General features: G+C 52.4%; 1 protein-coding gene across 5 annotated transcripts in view; it reads right to left on the bottom strand.

The window, feature by feature from the left end:
* LOC123355326 (peptide methionine sulfoxide reductase MsrA-like) overlaps positions 1-20,671 on the bottom strand; it is a 99,560-nt gene that overhangs the window by 1,851 nt on the left and 77,038 nt on the right. For 2 of the 5 annotated variants that reach the window (XR_006575065.1, XR_006575064.1), the window contains 2 exons: positions 4,082-4,366; positions 474-3,966 (listed from right to left, as the gene is read on the bottom strand). The gene's annotated coding sequence lies outside the window, so the exon portion shown is untranslated. Of the gene's footprint in view, positions 1-473; positions 3,967-4,081; positions 4,367-20,671 lie in introns of those variants that run through there. The other 3 variants (XR_006575067.1, XR_006575068.1, XR_006575066.1) reach the window with 2 other exon arrangements.

Below are 20,671 nucleotides of genomic sequence, written 5' to 3'. Positions count from 1 at the left end.
GTTTTTAAAGAAAAATAATCGTCTTTAACCCATTTTTCAGAATCTGGGTTATTGGCCTGGACTATCCAAAGGCTGTTCTCCCCCCAATCTTTTTTTTTTAACGTTAAGTTTTGAAATTTTTTTTAGCACTCCTGCAAGTCACCATACGTCCTAGTGCCTCCCAAAATATGTGTCCAAGCCCTGCCCCCCCAGCCCTGTGCTCTTTTTTTTTCATTAACCCCCCCCCCTCAAACATTCCATCTTTAAAACTGAGCGATTGCATTGGAATATCCCCAAGGCTGATTTTTCAAATAACCCCCCCCTTTTTTTTTTTTTGCTGTGGCAAAGATTCTCTGTGTGCAACATGTTTGGCTGTTTGGACAGGCAGCCCCGGAGCATCCCTGAACTTTCTGTTCCCACTCTTGCTCCCTATCCCCCTCCCGCCCCCCCCCCCAGTCCTCCTTGCATTTTTTATTTTTATGAAAGGATGTCATTAAGGCTTTTGTTTGAACTGTTTTTGTTTAAGAACTTTTCTCACAATCCTATTTTTTGTTGAGGAATCTGCTCCCTTTGCCCAGCTGTGGCCGTCTCCCTCCAGCTGTGTTGATCTAACTCTCCGCTCCAGACAGCCTGGCGCCAGCCTTGCGAACGTCATGCATTCACACAGGGATGCGTGGCCAAGGCAACCTTTCCGCCGCCATAGCCACCGAACTGGAACCTCGCAGCCCAGCCAATGAGAGGCCGGGGAGGCGCTTTAGCGTTCGAAGGGGCGTGGCCTCGCTGGGGGAATAGAACCTTGAGTAGCAAAATTAGCTTCGATTCTGGGAACGCGCAAACATTTCTGCACGAGGCTGTTGCTTCCCCCCCCTCCCACTTTTTTTTTTTTTAAACTACAATTTGGTGGGGCTGGATCATTTCTGGCCTTTTCTGGGAACTGATTCCTATTGAAAGCCAAGAATCAGAATATTATTATCACTTACAGTTGAGGCAAGTTGGGGAGTCATGAAGTCAGTTTTTTTGGCTCAAAGCAGAATTCCCCCCTGCTCCCCCCCGAAAGCTCTGGAGTGCAGTGATTTCATGCAGAGAAAGGCCTACGCTGTGTGTGTTTTATTAACAAAAATTGGTTGTTTCAGTACAGTGCTATGCCCCGAGAGGGAACTTTTCAGAACAAGTCCCATAAAGCTCACAACAGGGACTGGTGTTCGCCTCCTAGGCTCTTTGATTCACCTGGAATCATTTGTAAAGGGGGAAAGTCAGGGAATAGCCATCATCCCCTCCCAAACTCTCTCTTCTCCAGCTCTAAATGTTCACTAACTTCTCCGTAAGGCAATGTACCCCATCCTCACCCCTTCCCTGAAGTCCCTTTTACTAGTTATGGGTTGCTACATATATTGTAATTTGCATCAGTTCTGCAACTCTGGGGATTTTTCTGTGGCTTGCTTCTCTCTAGGAATTTCTCAAATAAATTGCTGCCAAATGTGCCCATGAGAAGTTCTGTTAAGCTCAAACCTTTAAAAACAGAACAAAAAACAGAGGTGGCAGGATATGAAATAGAGTAAAGCTTCTGGCTCTCAGAATGTGATATTTTGGGGTGGGAGAATGGAAGTGAGGATAGGACTGATGATTGGAAGACTGGGATGGGAGTTGCATTTAGTTTATCATACCAACCTAACCTCAAGCTGTTGGAGAGGGACTTAGGCTTTGGGGGATTTTCTCAGGGCTCCGGCATCTTCAGGATTCCTGGCAGCGCTGCATCCATGAAAGTGATTTAGAACAGAAGAGAGGAGGAGGAACAGAGATATATGCCCAAGAAAATTACAAAGAAGACAGTTCTTCCACAGTGGTCATCTGGATTCACTTTCTGGACAAGGGCTGGCTCAAATCTTGTCCCAAATCTTTTGGGACCTTCACTTCTGTCCCCTTATTCACAATCAAAACAACAGCTAGGGAAAAAAAAAACAGCTGGCCAGGCAAACTCACTTGAGCCCTGATTCAGGAAGGCATTTAAGCACATGCTTAACTTTAAGTTTATGCTTACGTCCAATTTACTTTTTTGTTTCTAATTGTCTGCGCTTGTGGATCTGGGACAAATTTATTAAAATCAATGGATAATTTTAAAGCCAGAGGAAAAATTAGAGCAGCTGGTTAAGAAACAAGCAGTGGTTTCCTTAAATATGTTGTGGAATTCTCTTCTCAAATGGGATCCTCTTCCCATCTGACCCTAGGCAAAACAACTGGCATGCAATATGTTGGGGGGTGGGGGGGGGGAAGAGAAGGAATAACATATGGAGCTAGGCTCACATGCCACACTGGTAGGTTTGGCTGCATCTACACAAGCAACATTTGCTAATTATGCCCACATGTTAAGGTCCCGATTCAGCAAAGCATTTATGCACATGCTTAAACCTATCCCTATTCAGCACAGCACGTAAGCACATGGCCCGTTGAAATCAATAGGCTTGAAGCGCATGTTGTGCTGAATAGCAATGGATTGCTAAATCAGAGCCTAAATGCCCAGGGTCAGAGAGCAAATTGGTAGCCGAGCAGGGCATGGAGCCCAGGTGGTCTGCCACCCAGCCCTGTGCTGTTACCAGACAATGCTACCCCAGTAAATAAATTGTTTGACATCATTTAGGATATCTGGCACGACAGCCTACTCCTTCCTCTAACTTTAGGGCGACACGATGAAACTATCAATTAAAAAGTCTCCGTTAGGTCTGTCGACTATCTTAAACTACTGTGTTTTTTGACCAAAATTGTTCTCAGATTCTTTAGAATCTTTCAACCCAACTGAAGGAGCATCTTAAATCCCAGGCTTCTCAACCAGTTGCTCCAAAAACATGACCAAACTCCAGCAGGCCGGTGCTGCATGGGGGCTTCCCCCGCAATGCTCATTTTACTGGCAGATCAGGCCATGGGAACTTTTCCATTATTGGATCAAGCCTTAAGAGAAGCGTCTCTTTTGCTTTTTTTGCCAAGGGGAACGTAGTTCACGTTTAGACCCAGTTGCTTCTTGCGGCCTTTGTTTGGAGAACCAGATTGAAGGAGTAAGCCTGGAGCAGCGCTTGGGGAGTGATTATTCTTCGGTCGCTGGCTAATGATTTGTTCGGGGTATCTCCAAGTCCACCCAGACCAGGCGCCATGTGCTGTGATTGCTGCTGCGATAACCAGTCTTGCGGATACAGGACACAGAGGAATGGATTCTTCTCTCAGCTGCCTGGCTGTAAATCTGGAGTAACTCCACACTGTGTAACCGACAGCAGGACCTGGCTCAGGGATGCTGTACAATGCAGCCAGCGCAGCATTAGGCAGCTTCGTAGCTACAGCTCAGTAGTGTTTCCAGAGTAAGCCAGATACCTCCCTTCATCTTCTTTACCCATTATTTTAAATGATTAAATCATGGTAGGAGATGGAGCAAAGTCAGAGCGGACTTTAATAAAGATGGAGGGAGCTGGACTAGATGACCTCTCATGGTCCCTTCCAGCCCTGGATTGCTAGGATAGCATAGGCAGCTACCAGGTTAGATTGGAAGCTGTTTGGGGCAAGGACCAGCTTTTTGGCCTGTGTCTGTACAGCACCTAGCGCACTGGAGCCATGGTCCATGACAGGGGCTCCGAGGCTCTGCTGCAGCACAAACAACAACAATAGTGATGGTTCCACTCCCAGAAACGAGTGGCAGGTGAACATCAAAGGGTTTTGAGTCTGGATTAGCATCCGTCAGTCTGGATGTTTAAAGTTAACGATATGATCCGTTTAAAAGCTACAACACTGGGCTAGAAATCTGATGGGAGCAGCCTTCATCAGGAGGCTTGTAAAATATCTTCACAATTAACTAAAGGAAATGAAGCTTTTCAAATACAACGTCTGACTCACCTGTGGGACTCACTGAGACGCCATTATATCGCCAAGGAAAAAGCTGGGGAGGATTCCTAAAATCATTCGGCATTTCTATTGCAAGAAGAGCATCACCCACACTAGGATAAATATCTGTAAGGGATATAAACGGTCAGATGTTAGGGCATAAGTCAACCACTAACTGGCATTATGAAGGAATTACCCCTATGGGATGAAAGTTGCAAAATTGTCTATGTGGATTTCTCACCTTCCTCTAAAGCATCTGGTACCAGCCACGGTCAGTGATAGGCTATTGATCCACTGGGAATTCTTATGCTCCTAGGTCCACTCCTGTGGCTAGTAGCCCAGGGTATAGAGACAGTCACAACAACGGGAGATATTTGTGAGGGCTGGAATGGAAAGTCCGACATACATTTCAGAGACTACAGCAAGGTTTGGTTCAGGTTCTGTTCAAGAGATGAGCCAGAGATTGCGGGGAGGAGGCGGCTTCTTATTTTTCTAAACCTGTTTGTCTTCTCCAAAGCAGCTTTGCCTAGTGGTTAAAGCACAGGATGCCAAGTTGAGAATAGTTCTGTTCCTACCACTGACTGGCTGCATGACCCTGGCTGGGTCACTACACAGTCACATGCCTCAGTTTCCCCCCAGGGATAACACCACTCGCCTAACTCCCAGGGATGCTGCACATTTACGCCGGCATCTCCCTCCTAACCTCAGCGGAGTCCCTGCTGCCTTGCCCCTGTGAGTGAGAGGTGAATCCGGCCCTGTTTCTTGGTGATTTATGATCCTACCTTAAACCCTTCCTGCTTTGCTGTCATCACCTCTGTCATCAGCCCCCATGCTTTGCCCCACTCAGCTTCTTTGTCATCAGACAGCATGTGGACCTTGCAAGAACCCAACAGATGAGATAAAAGATAACCGGGTTTGGATAAAGAGCTGATGCTGCTTAGTGCTGCTGTCCTCCCTGCAACCTGCGGCAGTGTAAACACTTTGTGGCACCAGGCAGGATTTGCCTGTCCCTGGATGGCTCGGGTGGCTGGTAACAGGGTCAGCCTTTCACCTTGAGGTCACCGCTCCGAATCTGGTTCAGGTTAGCAGTGATGGAAACTGGGCTCAGGTGGCCTGTGTGGAATTGGGGGGGGAGAGGGGGGGGGAGATCTAGTTCCTAGCAGATCAGGCTGCCACACAAGCTGCCACCACCCCTGGCTGTAGCACCGAATCCATCCAGAGCTACCTCCTCCCCCTTAGGGGTGGCTCATTTGGGGAGCGGAGGCATCTTCGGTTGCCGCTGTGAATAAACAAACAGCTGCGGTCTCTTAACTTTACAAAGGCCACAGAAGAGCCCCCTCTGCATCTGGGCTCACCTGTCCCCATCCACCCCAAACAGCCACATCAACCCGCCATCCTGCCCCCAGGCTCTGTGTCTCCCCATCACTGGGAAAGCCAGACCAGCCTGGGGCAATGCAAAGGTGGTCCCTAGCAAGCAGATTGTTTGGAGCGAGGATTAACCCCCCAGCAGAGACCTGCCCAAGCACCCCCAACCTACAGGAATGCTGCGCCCTGAGCAGAACTGGAGGTGCGGACAATCCAGGGAGACGGGGCCCACTTCTCTTCTTATTTACACTGGAGTGAGTGAGAGCAGAATCAGGTCCATTGGCTAAAATGGAGTGACTCCTGATTTATCCAGAGAGAGAGAGAGAGAGAGAGAGAGAGAGTGTGTGTGTGTGTGTGTGTGCGCGCGTGCGTGTGTACACACTCAGGACCTGATGTAGATATGCAGGCTCCTAACGTCCATTGATTTCAGTTAGCTCCTTTTTAGACAGGGTTGCATCTTGCGAATGGGGTTGTTTACACGTGAAGAAGTAAGCCCAGAACAGTGCTTGGGGAGTGAGTATTCTTAGCTCACTGCTGGCTAATGATTTACACGGGGCATCTCCAAGTCCACCCAGACCAGGCTCCGTTTGGTGAGTGCTGACCAGTCTTGCGGATACAGGGCACAGAGGAATGGATTCTTCTCTCAGCTGCCGGGGTGTAAAAGTAGAGTAACTCCACACTATGTAACCGACAGCAGGACCTGGCTCAGGGATGCTGTACAAAACAGCCAGCAGAGCTCATCCCATCCCATGTGGCCAGCCTGTCTCCAAACGAAGCCAGTCACCTCCTGGACCCGTCTCCCTTGTCTGTACAGACCTAGCAGAATGGGAGCCTGGCCCTGGCTTGAGGCTTCCTTTAGAAAAGAGGCAGCCTGGCCTAGTGGAAAGGACACTGGACTGAGCCTCAGGAGGCCTGGGCCATCAGTGTCACGCGACTGCAAGAAAAGCAAACATCATTTGGGGCTGTATCAGCAGGAGTGTTGGAAGCCCGACATGAGAAGTCATTCTTCCGCTCTACTCTGTGCTGATTAGGCCTCAACTGGAGGATTGTGTCCAGTTCTGGGCGCCACATTTCAGGACAGTTGTGGACAACTTGGAGAAAGTCCAGAAAAGAGCAACAAAAATGAGTAAAGATCTAGAAAACATGACCTGTGAGGGAAGATTGAAAAAATTGGGTTTGTTTAGTCTGGAGAAGAGAAAACAGAGGGGACAGAACAGTTTTCGAGTGCACAAAAGGTGGTTACAAGGAAGAGGGAGAAAAATTGTTCTCGTTAACCTCTAAGGACAAGAAGCAATAGGCTTAAATTGCAGCAAGGGAGGTTTAGGTTGGACATTAGGAAAATCTTGCTGTCGGGGTGATTAAGCACTGGAGTAAATTGCCTAGGGAGGTTGTGGAATCTCCATCATTGGAGATTTTGAAGAGCAGGTTAGACAAACACCTGTCAGGGATGGTCTAGTTAATACTTAGTCCTGCCTTGAATGCAGGGGGCTGGATTAGATGACCTCTCGAGGTCTTTTCCAGAGCTACGATTCTATACCTTTGTGGATCCAGGGCTAAGCCTTTTGCAGGAGGGCAGGGGGGACAAGGGTAACCTCCTCATGGCAGGTTTTTTGGAGAACGCCTGTCATGGGTCTAATCCTCCAGACCCCTACTCACTGGCCACACTAACCTCACCGGGAGTGTTGGCGTGAGTAAGGGGGAGGCCTTCTGGGAGTAAGTGTCACAAGCTCTGTCCCTTTGCTCTTTAGAAATGTTTTCATCAGCCAGGGATGGTCTCCAGAAGGGGGTGAAATGATAGCGAGGGGACAGGGATCAAGGTCACAGCAGATGCCTGTTTCTCAGTTCTAGGAACTCAGTAAGGAACAGAATAACCAAGATGCAGAAGGCTGCACTAGGTGGCCTCTCAAGGTTCCTTCCTGCTACCGGCTTAGCTTGTAGGTTCTATGGGGCAAGGACCATCTCCTTGTTCTCTGCTTGTGCAGCACCTAGCGCCACGGGGTCCTGGCCCAGGGCGGCAGTTACTAGGTGCTCCTGCAGTACAAACAACAACAGTCTTGACCCCAGGAACAAGTGACAGGCAGGATCTGATCCGTCAGCTGGCCCCAGCCTTTTGATTACGGGTTGTTATTTTATCATTGGCGGGTCCTAGGAGATAGCTGGGGGAAAGCCCTGTGCATTCTCATGCTGCCCAAACCTGGGATCCGCGCAGGATCACTCCCCACGGTCTTCTCCGGACCTTTGCCCAGTCTAGCGTCAGATGACTGCTGATTTTTAACCAGGCTGTCTGTTATGCGCCGTCTGAGACACCATGTTTTCCCCCGGAGGCCAGGAATCCGGGAGCAGCAGGGACAAAGGCCTGAATAACTCAAGAGACTCCTTTCTCATGGGGCCGATAAAGCCGGGGACCTTGTCCCCAGCAGGTTAACTGGCACTTGCTCTGCCAGACCAGCCACTCTCTGTCTGCAGCCATGAAAACCCAGCCCGGACTCTGCTTCTTTCCTCTGTTGAATTCTATGTATCGTCAAATCCGCGGGGAGAATCCCAGGGAAGCAGTGGAAGAGGGGCAGCACTTGGGATCCAGCGCTACGGAAAATTAAACCAGGAGGACACAACAGGTCCATAGCTAGAGAAAACCAGACGACTGTGCACTTCGTTCCGGAGCCAGTTCTGCTCCTAGTGGTTCAGTGGCAAAGCTCCCAGTTACTAGGTGCGTTACAGGAGCACCCAGCCGTTCCTGCCAAGATTTCAGTCCCATTGCACCAGGTGCTGTCACATAGTGAGACAGTCTCGGCTCCAAAGAGCATACAGTCTATAGCACCTCGAGAGGGTGCAAGGGGAAACTGAGGCACAGTGACTTGCCCCAGGTCACTTTCAGAACTGGGACTAGAAGGCAGCTCTCCTGACTCCCAGTAGGCCCCGGTTCACTAGACCAGTGGTCCCCAAACTTTTTTGATCGCGCACCCCTATCAGTAAAAAAATTTTGAGCACGCACCCCGTGCCGCACCGGCTCTCCCATTTTTGCCAAATTAAAAAGAAAGCCACTCAGACTCCCGCCCGAACTGCCAAAGCAAAAAAAAAAAAAAAAAAGCCCTCCTCCTGCCGCGCACCCCCAAGGATCCTCTTGCGCACCCCACTTTGGAGACCACTGCACTAGACCACACAGGCTCCCTGTGTTAGAGGCTTTCCTCTCCTTTAATGAAATCCAGTCGCCTTTTCTCACGCTGCCAGCTCACGTGCAACCTACTCCCAGCTTAGACACTGCGGAAATGCTGAAGGATCAAGCAGCGCCGCACAGTGTGAGGCAGTTTGGTGCCTTTCACGCGGCAGGATCATGTCCCACCTCGCAGGGCCAGCTCCTGGCTATGCAGGCAAAGACAAGCATGCTCCCCATGGAATGGCGTACGGCCCAGGCCTTTTCCCACTTCCAGCGTCTATGGGCCGGATCGGACGGGCGTACACGACTCCTCCGCTTGGAACAGGGGCCATCCTCGGGCGCACTGCTCCTGGGGAGAGTGCCGGAGGCAGCACCTTGCTAGTCAATGCTGGAGCAACAGCCCTGCCCGTTCCATACCCATTCTGGAGCAGTCCAGGGGTGGTGGTATGCAAGGGGAGGACAATTGGGATTGGCCAAAATCTGTCCCTGTGCTACCACCACTTAGGAAAAGGTGATTTGCAAAGCACAAAGGGGAAAAAAAGGGTCTGTGCCCAGTTTTGCTTCTTTATAGGGGCCCTAAGGGTTCAAAGAAAGTCTTGCAGGTTTGCTAGAGAGGCATATCCGGACTCTTCTCTTCTTGCCGATAGGCTGGAGAATGAATGAGAATGCGCTAAACACGATAGAGGCTGGACACTGGATGGGGGGGAGGGGAGTTTTAGTCCCATTGTTTCAAAAGATGTTTTTGTTTGAACACCTGCCTGACAAACACCTGGTAAACACTAGGGAGAAAGGCACTCTATGAGAAAGACCCCGCACACACACCCCTTCAGCAGAGGGCTGGGAAAGCTTGTCCAGTCCTCCAGCAAAAACAGGGCAGACCTGCTCAGTTCCATTATGTCTTTGCAGCCCCCCTGTGCCACAATCGCCTTGTAAACTCCTGTTTTCAATTGCTGCCTGCAGTCACCCCTAGGCAGCAAGGGCAGCTCAAGGGTTCACAAACCATGAATCAGGCCTCAGACAATCACGAGATCGGCTTAAACATCATGAGATCTTTTTTCAAAAACAATAAAATTGTTTTTTTTTTAAATTTACTTTCTGGTATTTCAGACTTTAGGGGGTCACGTTCTCAGGCTTCTCTCCACAGTTATAAGGGCTACAATCTGATTTTTCTTTGCACTGGAAGGGGAGAATCTCACATGACCCCAGAAGCTGGGGCTTTAAGAAAAACACCAAACAGCACAAGACTCACGATAAAACTGTGAGTTGCGCTAGCTAACGTCTTTCCATCCCCTTTGTCTGTTTCTTTGCCCGTCACATTTGATCTAATCTTAATGTGTAAACACTCTGGGGCAGGGACTGTCTGTTCTGTGTTTGTACCGCACCTAGCACAGTGGGACTCTGGTCCGTAACTGGGGCTCCTGGGTGCTACCACAGGCGCAAAGGTGCTCGCGCCCCCCTACCCCGCCCTGACTCCACCCCCTCCCTGTCCTTATTGGACCCCTCCCCAAACCCCCGCCCCAGCCTCGCCTCTTCCCTGAACGCGCCACGTTCCTCCTCCTCCCCCCTCCCTCCCAGCGTGTGCCGCTCGTCGCGCTCATGGGAGGAGGTGGAGCCGGAGCAGAGGCGGAGGTGAGCTGGGGCGGGGGGCAGGCACCCACCAATTTTTCCCCGTGGGTGCTCCAGCCCCGGAGCACTCATGGAGTCGGCGCCTATGGGTGCTACCATAACACACCTAATAAATACCAATAATAATACACAGTGCTTAGCACACTTGGACCCTGGTCTGTGACTGGGGCTCCTAGAATACACCTAGCAATATTAACGTACAGCACCTTCCACATTTGGGTCCTAGTCCATGACTGGAGCTCCTCGGTGCTGTGAAACAGAAACAACATAATAGCAATAATCTGGATGTACAGCACCGAGCAGTGATCCCTAACTAAGGGACCTAGATGCTACCACAATCGACATCATCCCTAATAAAACGAAGAGCTGAATCCCATTTTGTTACACTGCACCTGCATTTCTCATCTCTCCAGGGCCCTGTCAAGCACTTGTGTTTGTAACTCCTCGCAATTTGGCATCATCTGTAGCTTTCAGTGAGGCCGCGTTTCCCAGGCTTTGGAAATCCAAGAGTCACTTCAGGAAAATGAAAGCAATTACACCCCCTTTCAGCCCTAAGGTCTCTCTAATATGAGTGGTCACTCACAGCAGAACACACAGGTCTTCATTATACAACACTCCCTCTCCTTGCTTACATGCTTAAAGTAATTAACAATGTGGACATTTAAAGTATCGTTAAAGGCAGCTGACTTAGCACCCACGGAAATGAAGGGGGCAATTCACACCATAGAGCTATTGTTTCAGGCTCTCTGCAAACACAGGCAGAAATAGCTGCGTAGATAACACAAGCTTCACATTTTCAAGGCTTTCTTCACAGCCATAAGAGCTACAGGCTTATGATAGAGATACAGGCACGCTTTAGGAAACGCTGCATCAAGGTGTTGTTTAACCTCTCTTCCAAATCCTGAATGAAGACGATCAACACAACAGGACCCGACGCCAATTCCTGTGCTACGGCCTAGATACCTCTCTGCAGTTTAACACCTTGCCATCTATCATTGTCCTTTGTTTATAGTCATTCAGCCAGGTTTCAGTCTTGGCGACAGTGTTCCCACCCGAGTGCATCTGAATTCATTGTAAGAGTAAGATTTGGTGGGAGGCAGGTTTAAATGGCAGACTAAAATCCAGATATGTCCCATCCGCTGCATTCTCCTCATCTACTAGTTTTGCAAATCTGTCCAAGAAAGGCAAGCAGGTTTGTCTGGCAAGGTTTGTCCTAGATATGCTCTGCTGCTGGCCAGTTAAAGTCACTTTCACCCACTCTGTGCCTCAGTTTCCCCTTCTGTAAAATCAGGCTAGTGATATGGACCTCCTTTATAAAGCACTTTGAGATCTACTGATTAAAAAAAAACACTTTGTAATAATAATGCTTGGCTCTTACGAAGTCGGGCTGGTGGTTCAACTATCCAGGAGGGCCAAGTGATTCGTGGTTTGGGAATCCTCAATTTTTAGGTGCCCAACATGAGACGCCTTTAAGGGGGACTCAGTTTTCAGCACATCTGAAGTTGTCTCCCCCCCTCCCCCGAAGCAGATGAGACTCCCAAAACATTAGCCCCTTTTGAAAATCTTGGCTTAGGTGCATAGTGTTCTTTTACTTACTAATATTTGTTCCATTGTTTTCCTAAGGAGAGAAGCTCCATTTACAGTAGACGATAACCAGGGGCGGCTCTAGGAATTTGGCCGCCCCAAGCACGCCGGTCCCGCGGCTCCGGGGGACCTCTTGCAGACGTGCCTGCGGAGGGTCTGCTGGTCCCGCGACTCCAGTGGAGCATCCGCAGTCATGTCTGTGGGAGGTCCACCGGAGCCACGGGACCAGCGGACCTCCCTCAGGCATGACTGCGGAAGGTCCACCGGAGCCGCCTGCCGCCCTCCCGGCAAAATGCCGCCCCAAGCGCGCGCTTGGCGCGCTGGGGTCTGGAGCCGGCCCTGACGATAACTGCCAGGAGCACTCTCCTTCCCTCTTCGGAAGATTCGTACCATATGCACTTTTCTCAAATCCACTTCCCACGTCGGAACGAGCTGTCAGCGATTCCATGTAGCCATTCACTGACTATCATGACACTTATAGACACCATACAAGCTGGCTGAGAAATAAACAAATCCGTCCGTACTTTCTGTTTCCTGACAGCTATGTTTCTTAGGAAGACTCTCGCTCGTGACAACTCGAAATGACCTCCTTTTTGCTCCCTCCCCCTCTGCCTCGCTATCTGGGAGGGATTCAAGAGTAAGAGTTAGGGGAAAAGGAGAACAGATCACATCAAAGGCTGGTCTGTCTAAAAACAATGCATATACGCTATCCCAGAAGGCTCTGGGATAGATATATACAAATAACAGGATCCTTAAGTATCTCAGGACATCACAGTCTTCAGCAGGGCCACCCGGGGGGGGCCCACGAGAGTTTTTGGGGGCCCTGGAGCAGGGTCCTTCACTCGCTCCGGAGGCCCCGGAAAACTCTCGCAGGGCCCGGGCCCCCGGAACTTCTTCCGCTCCAGGTCTTCGGCGGTGGGGGCCCTGCTGCCGAATTACCGCCGAAGCGGGACCTGCCGCCGAAGTGCCGGGTCTTCGGGGCATTTCGGCGGCGGGTCCCGGAGCGGAAGGACCCCCTGCCGCCGAATTGCCGCCGAAGCGGGAGGCCCCCACCGCCGAAGACCCCCCACCCGCCAAAGACCCCAGGCCCTGGTCTTCTGCATGTCAAGACTGAGCAGCTAGCCAACTACAAAAGCAGTTTCTCCTCCCTTGGTGCTCACACCTCAGCCGCTAGAAGAGGGCCTCACCCTCCCTGATTGAACTAACCTCGTTATCTCTAGCCTGCTTCTTGCCTGCATATTTACACCTGCCCCTGGAAATTTCCACTACATGCATCCGACGAAGTGGGTGTTCACCCATGAAAGCTCATGCTCCAAAACATCTCTTAGTCTATAAGGTGCCACAGGACTCTCTGTTGCTTTTTACAGCTCCAGACTAACCCGGCTCCCCCTCTGACACTTGACAGCATGTTCATTGTCACCCCCCCGGGAGTAAGGCCAGGCTGTTATCCTCATTGTACAAGTGGGAAGCAGAGGGACAGAGAGGCTAAGCGACTTGCCCATGGTCACACGGGAAGTCTGGTGTAGCAGTGAATGCGACCTAGCCTCCCAAGTGTTGGGCTGGTCCCGTAGGCCAGGGGTAGGCACCTATGGCACGCGGGCTGAAGGCGGCACGCGAGCTGATTTTCAGTGGCACTCACACTGCCCGGGTCCTGGCCATCGGTCCGGGGGGCTCTGCATTTTAATTTGATTTTAAATGAAGCTTCTTAAACATTTTAAAAACCTTATTTACTTTACATACAACAATAATTTAATTATATATTATAAACCTTATAGAAAAAGCCCTTCTAAAAACGTTCAAATGTATGACTGGCACGCGACACCTTAAATCAGAGTGAATAAATGAAGACTCGGCACAGCACTTCTGAAAGGCTGCCGACCCCTGCATTAGGCACTGAACCATCCTTCCTCACTAGCTGGCTGTCTCACGGTCCGGGACCAGTTGCTCTGGGTGCATGCCGTCCCACTGGGGCATGCAGCCCTGTGCCTCTAAATGCATTCGTGTGGGGACACTGGCATCTCTGTGTGTGTGTGTTTGCATATACGGTTCACGCAAGTGCACCCCTCTATGCAAGCAGCACTTGTTTCGTGTTTTCTCCGTGTGCGGCTGTGTTCTCGACCACGCGCATTCGCATGGGCGTGCGTACGAACAGGGCTGCGTGGACGTATGCGTATTTGTGCATGAGACTCTGTGCAGGTCACACGTGTTCTTAACTAGCTCTGTCTACACGCCCTGCTGGGTGTGCAGACGTGTCTTTGGTGTGTGTGCCTTTGTGGAGGGATGTCTGTGTAGCTCTTTGTGCCTGCAGCCCGTCTGCTTTCACACGCATGGCACTGGGGTTTGAAACAGACCCACGCTGCTGAAAGCAAGAATCTAGACTGTTTGAACTAAGGAGCTGGAGGAGCAGCTCCTCGAGCTGATAGCTGCAGTAGACTCTTATCTTTTTGTGCGAACCAGTTACTAGCCAGCGTGCGGGGACAGAGGCCCACAGTCACCAAGGGTGGGTGAGCTCAGCACCGCAGCCCGGCCGCTAGCCCTTAAAGCGAAGAATCAAGAGCTTTGGCTTCTGTTCCCAGCTCCGCTGCGTGACCTTGGGCAAAGTCCCTTCCCTTCCCTAGGCCTCAGATCCTCTTTTTACAAGTGGGAACAACAATCCTTCCTGTTTGCCACCCGTTGCCTATTGAGACTGTCAGCGCTTTAGGGCAGGGACAGTCCCTCAGCGCATGTACGTACAGCGCCTAGCGCGGCGGGGGGTCCGGATCTCAACCGAGGCGCCCTGCTGCTACTGGGAGATCACGCTGGCCCATGCTGTTTGGGTGCCTAGGCATGGGGCGGGGGGTGGTTTCTGCATCTCCTCCTCCACCACCGGATCCTCTCGCTGTTTCCAAAGCAAGGGGTTAACAGCTCTAATCCAACAGGACTTTCCGCCCCACTCCCCTCCTGCTCTGCACAGAAATGCTGCCCCCCTCCCCAGATTCCGAGATGGTCCCTGCTGTGCTTGCAAGCTGAACCCAGGTGCTGGGGCCAGGCCATTGAAAACAATACCAGAAGCACTTGCAAATGGGTGGGAGAGTTGAAGGCCTGGCGTCAGCTTGTCTGCCTGCCTCCTCTCGCCCTCCCTCCCTTGCCTCTGCCGGCTGTGCAGCTGCAGGACACACAATCAAGCTATCAACATGCACCATGCATAATTAGCAAGCAGGACCCTCGGCTCCTTTCACAGCGGCTCTGCTCTCTCGGCCCCCCCAACAAAAGAGGCTTTATTTTGTAACAACAGATTAAAGACCAGAGTGAAAAATAGCGGCTGCAGTCACTGGGTAGGGAGTGGGGGGGGGGCGCGCACAGGGAAAATCACGAGTGGCTTTGCCTCCTTTGATTGCTTGTGTGTGGGAAAGAGGAAGGCATGCAGCCTGGAACCATATTGCCAGGGCCGTGCATGGGGCGAGGCGGGGGGAGCCGGGCTGCTCCGCTTGCTGCCCAGGGCATCGTTGCGGGAGCAGCCGGCGCGCCCGGGTTGGCAGAGGTGGCGCGGGCGTCCCCGCGGAGGAGCCCCGTCCCGGGAGAGGTTGGCGCCTGCAGAAGGCGACACGAGGCGCAGGCCCGCGGAAGGGAAATCCGTTAGCGAGGCCCGAAATAGAACAGCACAGGGTGCGGCGACCTTTCCCGGGGCAGGGCCCAGCGCGGGAACTTCTGCTCTCTCCCATCCCTCACCTCCGCCCAACCCGGGCAACCCTGGGCCACAGAGAGCCCGCCGCTGCGGGAGCGACGCGTGGAGATTTGGGGGCTGACGCAGCCTCTCCATTGCAAACAAAGCCTGGGGGCGAGGGGGGTATATCTGAGACCAGGCCTGGAAGGGGCTACACCACGGCAGCGTGCTGCCCACTCTCATGAGTTTGTCATGAGTCTCATTGGGTTCCTTAAAGCCCCAGCTCCTGGAGTCATGTGAATATGGGAGGATTTCAGCCTTCATTCTTAAAGAAAAATGAAGTTTCTAGCCCTTGTGGCTGGGGAGAGAGCTCCAACATGTGACCCCAGTGTGCCTTAAAGGCTCAAAAAGCAGAAGGCAAATAAAAAGAGCACCACCTCTATTATTTGTACATAATCTCGTCATTTTAAAGCCAATCTCGTGATTTTTGGCGAGCCGGACTCATGATCTTGAGCATTTGGGGCTGGAATGCTGCACCAGGAGGCGCTGGTGGTTGAGCGAGGGATGAGCTGGCAGATGGACCCTGGTGCTTCGGGATCTTTGGGCGTGAACGGGCCTGTGTCAGTGCAAAGCAGTGTATTATTACAGAGGCAGAAGGGGAGCACGGAGGACCCCAGTTCTGCTTTAACCAGAGTCCCACCAACCGACTCCTGAGAAAGGCAGCCCTAGGGGAGGGGAATGGGATAGATTTCAGCAGCACAAGGCGGACTGCAGGATGGAGAGCTCCTCCCACTCCGGGTGGGAGACCTTACTGGTGCCTGGGTGTGGGCCCCATTCATGGGAGCCCAGCAGCTCCATCTCCCTGCAGTGCAAGCCCTTGCAGGATCAAGGCCTGAACGGTGGAATGAGAGACAGAGAGCATGTGGGATAATCCCCTTCATGGCTGGGTGTTTAATCTGCTGTCCTCGGCTGCCCTCCATGCTCCTACTAGAAAGTCCCTGCACGGAGGGCTTGTAGTGTCCGGTGATTTCTCACCTTTGACCCTGTATGCACAGGGAGGAAAAGATACTCTGGCCAGGGGTTGGATTGGGCTGACTCGCATGGGCTTCAGGCACGGCAGGGGGTGCTCTAGCATCTCAGTGTTCATTAACAACAACAACAAGGCTCTAGCTGTTATGGTTGCAAAGAAAGCCTCCACCCTGTGAATCCGGTGCCAAGAGGCGGTGACGTCTGCTTGGGTCCGAGGTGTGAACCGCCCCGGTTTAGCCCCGTTCACTCTGAACGCTAATGACGACCACTTAAATGCTATTTTCCGTTTCGTCAAGAAGGGAGGGATAATCACATTGCAAAGAGCCGCGCAATGTGCTGGGGGCGGCACCTCGCCTCGGCGTGGTGCGTAGGTGGGGTTTGGCACCGGAGCAGCCGCTTTTTATTGTTCGTGACCTTCTGCTGGCTGTTCCGCAGCCTGCGTGAAACAAGTCCCAGTCCCCTTTCTAAGGCACAGATTTGTCCCTTTTTTGAGCGGCTCCATCACGATGGACCCTCTTGGTGGCCCAAGGCCAAGTACTAACCTGGTCTCTCACCCCTTGCAGTGATCAATCAAGGACAGGGTTGGAGCATGCTGATGGAGAGGAGGGTACGGGAATCGTACCTGGTCGGTAGCTGTGTCCAAGACTGGAAATCAGGCTGCAACAAATGGCTGCATAGCAAGTGCAACAGAAAGACACAGGGGGAGGGTATGAAAGAGTTACTGTTGGAGACGGGGGAGAACCAGCAGCCCAGAGAAAATCTAACTGGGAAGAGAAGAAGTGGAGGAGGGGCTGTGCCAACCCAATCATCCCCGTTATCCTCTGCAGTGAAGGGGAGAATGTGCATGCATGCTGCCCTCTGCTGGATGGAATCGGAGCCACTCAACTGTGTGTCATAGACTCAAAGCTGCTAGTGGGGATTTAGCTCCAGTGACAGGGTTTTTGCTTTAGGAGCATGGGAAGAGGTGAGTTCTAATCCTACTGTTGGTGTGCGGTTCCAGTGGGCTCATGTTTTTGTTTTTTTTAAATAGGAATCCAGATTCTGAATTCTCCTAAAGATCAGGGGTGCTCGGAACCAGAGAGGGCCTCACCCATTTCTTTAGGCAATATCCACACTGTGTATGTTAATGGTTTGGTTTTTCAAATGTGATTAGAACAGCAACAGGTCTCAGTGCTGGCGCTGGCCTGGCAGACCACGCAGGTGCCCCTGGCCCATGGCAAAGCCAGCAGGGGGAGGATTGCCAAGCATGTGAGAGCCAGCGGAGAATGTCCGGGCCACGCTCCGCTGACCTGCTGCTAACTTTCATACATTCTTGTGGCTTAGGCCCACGGTAACTCAGGGTCTGATCCTAACGGGTCTTGATTCCCTGCAGGTCACATTGCCTTCCCCTCAGTTCCAGGGACTCAGCGCCGCCTCCCTGTTTTACTAGAACTTCTATCAATATAACCTTTGATGTAATATACGATCGTAGAAATTAAAGAGAGGAAGCTAAATACGGGGCATATGATCGGCCTCTTTCCAACCTGCCCTATGGAGTGGTTATTGTGCCTCCATGACTTAAGCAGCTAGAGGGGCAGAGTGGGCACAGGACAGAGAGTCAGGACCCCCAGGTTATTGGCTATGCTGCTAACTTGCTCCGTGCCTCAGTTTACCCCATCTATTGTTATTTCTTTCTTTAGGGAAGTAGCTACATCGTACACCCTGCTTGCCAGGCACTAAGAAGGATGGTGCCTGCTCACAATCAAAGGACACATTATACTGTAACAGCTAGAGGGCCCCCAACCCAGGATCAGGGCCCTGTCGCACCAGGCTCCTAGTCCCTGCTGCAAAGGGCTGGGAGGAGGAACTGGCACTGCTGGTTCTTGTTCTCCTCTCCAAAAGGCTTTGAGGTCTCTGGATGAAGAGTGCTGAATGTGGCAGTGTTATCTAGTGAGTAGAGCACTGGACGACGAGCTAGGGCTTTGCTCTTAGCACTGTGTGACCCTGGGCAAGTCACTTCCCTTCTCCATGCCTCAGTTTCCCCTCCCCCCTTGGTCTGCCTTGCCTACTTAGATTGTAAGTTCTTTGGGGCAGGCTGTCTCAGAGTTTGCGTACACAGTACCTGGGGTCTGCGGTCAGCTGGCGCCTCAGGTGCCACACCATAGGACAGTTATTTCATTAGCACGATTCCTACATTCAGGGGGGAGTTGGAGGGGGAGGGTTGTTACAACTGCTGACAAGGAAGTAAAGGTTTTATAACAAATCCTGGGCATCCTGAAAACCCACAGGCCAAGGAGAGAAGAGAGCAGGATGTGAAAGGGCACAGACGGGTGGATGGCTGGCGCCAGGGCAGTGATTCACAGCGTCCTCCAAGGAGCCTGCATCCCAAGGCCTCAGTGCGCTCGCTGGGATCTTCAGGTCCGAAAGCAAAGCCAATGAAAAGCCGCCGTTCCCGACGTGCAGCGGGAGCCATCGGGGATCAGATCTGCGTGTGTGGCTAAGGTTCTCTCTGCAAACCTTTCCTCTCTCTAGCCAGGCTTTGCAGAAGATCAGAGGGCGGGGCCGGGGTGGGGGGAGCACCCAGAGTGAAAGCGATAAGCAAATGTTAGCAGCTGGTGGCCGATTTTCCCAGAGTCCGTTGTTGGGACTCCCTGACAGCTGCTTCCTGCAGCCTGCTATCTCACGCGCTCATCTTGGAGGATGTGGTACCAGCAGCCCAGAGTCTCTGCCTTCTAAACGCTCTGTTTCCTGCACCGGGACGCTGGCCTGCGCCTCCTTTCTCACGACCTGCCCGACGGACAGCTGGACTGCTTGGGCCCACCGCCTCGGAGCGGCCTAAACAGACAACCAGGGACTCCCAGCTCCTTCCTGAGAGACGCCTTTTGGCATCTTCCTGAGCGGCCGCCCTAAGAGAAAGCCGCCATATTTAGCCTTGACCTCCCAGGAGCGGGGCTGCTGTTTAATCACACAATAACCACAGGCTCCCCCTTAGAACACAGTCGAGGCACCTTTTCATATATTCGCCCCCTGCCTGATTAACATCCGTCCCTTTGGGAGCTTAATGCGGGGCATTTCCTGACCAATTGCTTTTTTCTCTACTGTCACACGATGCCCACCCCTTGTTTGTTATCGTAGGGTTGCTCACAGGCACCCAGTTGCACGCCCTGGTTTGTTAGCGTCGGGGTGGTCGACGGGTGGCCGAGCGCAGTATCGTAGGGTTACACACGCACCGGTTTGTTGCGGTGGGGGTGCAGCAAATTGGTTTGCTCGGCAGGGCTGAGCACACCCCGGTTTATTACTGTAGGGTTGCTTGTTAACCCTCATTGATTCACCCAGGTTTTGGTATCTGACAACGGGTGGAGCTCGGACCGTCCCATCTTCGGGAACTCAGGCATCCGCAAAATCAGTTCCGCGCCAGGCCAAGAGCAAGGAGCCAGACATCTCACCGGGCGAGAGGAGCAAAGACGAGTTGCCCCCAGTGTGATGCCAGCTGCCCACCTGCTCTCAGAGACTGGACACCGTTGCTATGGGCGGAGGAAGCTTGGGACGGGAACAGTCGAGCGGCCTGCCGGGGGAACGGCCAGCGTGAGGGCTATCCTCGGGGCTAAGAGGCCAACAACTAAGCCGTGGCTTGGGCTGGGCCCCTTGCTGCCCTGGCGGGAGGAACGCAGCTGCAATCCCAAGCCACATGAGCTCGTGCCCTTCATCACCCCGCCAAGCAAAGGCAGCCGGAGTGCCAAGAGCTGTCATGCTGACCTACAGCCTGGCACGGAGGGCTTTCCATTTCCACTGCCCTCCCAGTGATTTAAGAGGAGCCCGGGGCTCTCGGTCCCCTTCCAGGGCATGGAGGCTGCAGTGCGGTATAGAAGGAGCACGATGCAGTGGTGGAACCATAGATCGGAGACCCGGATTCTATCACTAGGACACTGAGCAAGCCCTGTCATCGCTGTGCCTCAGTTTACCCCATTATGCAATGGGGATAATACCAACGTGAGAGGGGCTGCGGTGGGAGGCAAATGCACTAGTGTATACAAAGTGCTTGGAGATCCCCCACCCACATGGAAAGGGCAGGAATTGCAGGTGGGGCTCTCTAAGGGGAAGGCCAAACAGAATCCTAGATGCAACCTTTTGAGTTCTGCTGCCTACACCTATCTCTGGGGCTGTGCTTTGCCATCCAGGCACAGGGATGGGAGGAAGCTATGGATACGCTGCCTGAACGCTTACATGGAGGAGGGCCTGGCGTGAACCAAGTGGGTTGGAAAGACTCACCGTCCCTCCTGGCAAGGCCCAGCATTGCAAGCGCCTCCACCCAAGTCCATCTTCGGGCCGCGGCGGCCTGGAGTGGTGATGCTGATCTCCGGCCAGATCGCTCTCCAGGCCGGCCTCCATCCATGGCGCCCAGTGTCCCAAACCAATAATGTCCAACGAATGAAAAGGGGCCCAACGGGAGA

This window comes from Mauremys mutica, chromosome 23, assembly GCF_020497125.1.
Source record: "Mauremys mutica isolate MM-2020 ecotype Southern chromosome 23, ASM2049712v1, whole genome shotgun sequence".
Classification (NCBI taxonomy): Eukaryota; Metazoa; Chordata; order Testudines; family Geoemydidae; genus Mauremys; species Mauremys mutica.
This window is presented reverse-complemented; position numbering and strand designations above follow the sequence as displayed.